Source organism: Triticum dicoccoides, chromosome 5B (genome assembly GCF_002162155.2).
Source record: "Triticum dicoccoides isolate Atlit2015 ecotype Zavitan chromosome 5B, WEW_v2.0, whole genome shotgun sequence".
NCBI classification, from domain to species: Eukaryota; Viridiplantae; Streptophyta; class Magnoliopsida; order Poales; family Poaceae; genus Triticum; species Triticum dicoccoides.
In genome coordinates, this window is record NC_041389.1 from 179162420 (window position 1) to 179164915 (window position 2496).

A 2496-nucleotide genomic window follows, 5' to 3' on the forward strand; every position below is an offset into this window, starting at 1 on the left:
GCGCACCGGCATGAAGGCTTGCAGCTGGCGGCCCTTACGAGCGCGTTGACGGGCACCAAGGCGCTGGAAGACTACCAATGGCAAGCCGTCGATGTGGATGACATTGTCGAATGGCATCTCTGTGCGCCATCGCTCATCGGAGAAGCGCACCAGGAATGCATCATGGCATAAGAGGCTGAGTTGATGCAACTCGGCGACAGCTGTGGGAATTCCTCCAGGAGACCCTCGATGATCCTAGCTGGCGAGAGTTGTGCCTGACCTCCAGCCTTGAGCAGGACCAGGGAGTGGCTACGAAGGTCCGCTCTACCCATGGTGGCGCCTGGAGCATAGGTGTGCTTGATGAGAGGGATCGACATGGGGTGAGCAGCGGGAGGTGATGGTGTGGGGAAGGTGAGGCGGTCGCGAACTAGTTTAATCTGCACGGTCGGAGGGAAACATAGACGCTTCTGAATCAGCGATAGAACCACGTAGGACAAGGGGTCTAGCTAAGGGCGAGGTGATGATGCGTGTTGCAAGTGTTTCCAAGGTTGATGTGATCACCATCGCATGCTCCCTCTACCTTCGGGATTAGTATTGATCTAGATAAATGTTATTTGGTGTCTGTGTTGAGCATGAACATGATTAGATCAGGTTTATTGCAATACGGTTATTCATTTAAGTTAGAGAATAATAGTTATTCTGTTTACATGAATAATAGCTTCTATGGTCATGCACCCAATGTGAATGGTTTATTGAATCTCGATTGTAGTGATACACATGTTCATAATATTGATGCCAAAAGATGCAAAGTTAATGATGATAATGCCACATACTTGTGGCACTGCTGCTTAGGTCATATTGGTGTAAAGCGCATGAAGATGCTCCATGCCGATGGATCTTTGGACTCACTCGATTTTGAATCGCTTGAGACATGCGAACATGCCTCATGGGCAAGATGACTAAGACCCCATTTTCTAGAACAATGGAGTAGGCATGTGACTTATTGGAAATGATACACACTGATGTATGAGTATTGAAGCACAAGGTGGATATCGTCATTTTCTTACCTTCACTGATGATTTGAGGAGATATGGGTATATTTGCTTAATGAAACACAAGTCTGAAACATTTGAAAAGTTCAAACAATTTCAGAGTGAAGTTTAAGATCATCGTGACAAGAAGATAAAATGTCTATGATATGATTGTGGCGGTGAATATCTGATTTACGATTTTGGTATACATTTAAAACAAATGTGGAAATTGTTTCACAACTCATGCCACCTGGAACACCACAGCATAATGGTGTGTCCGAACGTCATAATCATACTCTATTGGATATGGTGCGATCTATGATGACTCTTATTGAATTGCCACTATAGTTTTGGGGTTATGCATTAGAGACAATTACATTCACTTTAAATAGGGCACCATCTAAATCCGTTGAGACAACACCGTATGAATTATAGTTTGGCAAGAAACCTAAGTTGACATTTCTTAAGGTTTGGGGTTGCGTCGCTTATGTGAAAAGGCTTCAGCCTGATAAGCTTGAACCCAAAGCGGAGAAGTGAGTATTCATAGGATACCCTAAGGAAACAGTTGGGTACACCTTCTATCTCAGATCCAAAGGCAAGGTCTTTGTTGCCAAGAATGGATCCTTTCTAGAGAAGGAGTTTCTCTCGAAAGAATTGAGTGGGAGGAAGGTAGAACTTGATGAGGTTGTTGAACCGTCACTTCAGTTAGAAAGTAGCATGACGCAGAAAGATGTTTCTGCGGCACCTGCGCCAAGTGAAGAGGAAGCTAATGATGATGATCATGAAGCTTCAGATCAAGTTACTACCGAGCCTCGTAGGTCGACAAGGACTCGTACCGCCCCTGAGTGCCACAACAATCTTGTCTTGGAGGTCATGTTGTTAGACAATAGTGAACCTACAAACTATGAAGAAGCAATGGTGGGCCTGGATTCTAACAGATGGTTAGGAGCCATGAAATCCGAGGTAGAATCCATGTATAAAAACCAATATGGACTTTGGTAGACTTGCTCGATGACCAGCATGCCATTAACCACAAATGGATCTTTAAGAAGACACACGCTGATGGTAATTGAAGGAAATATACCCTAGAGGCAATAATAAAGTTATTATTTATTTCCTTATATCATGATAAATGTTTATTATTCATGCTAGAATTGTATTAACCGGAAACATGATACATGTGTGAATACATAGACAAACATATAGTCACTAGTATGCCTCTACTTGACTAGCTCATTAATCAAAGATGGTTATGTTTCCTAACCATAGACATGTGTTGTCATTTGATTAATGAGATCACATCATTAGGAGAATAATGTGATTGACATGACCCATCCCGTTAGCTTAGCACTTGATTGTTTAGTATTCTGCTATTGCTTTCTTCATGACTTATACACGTTCCTGTAACTATGGGAATTATGCAACTCCCGTTTACCGGAGGAACACTTTGGGTACTACCAAACGTCACAACGTAACTGGGTGATTA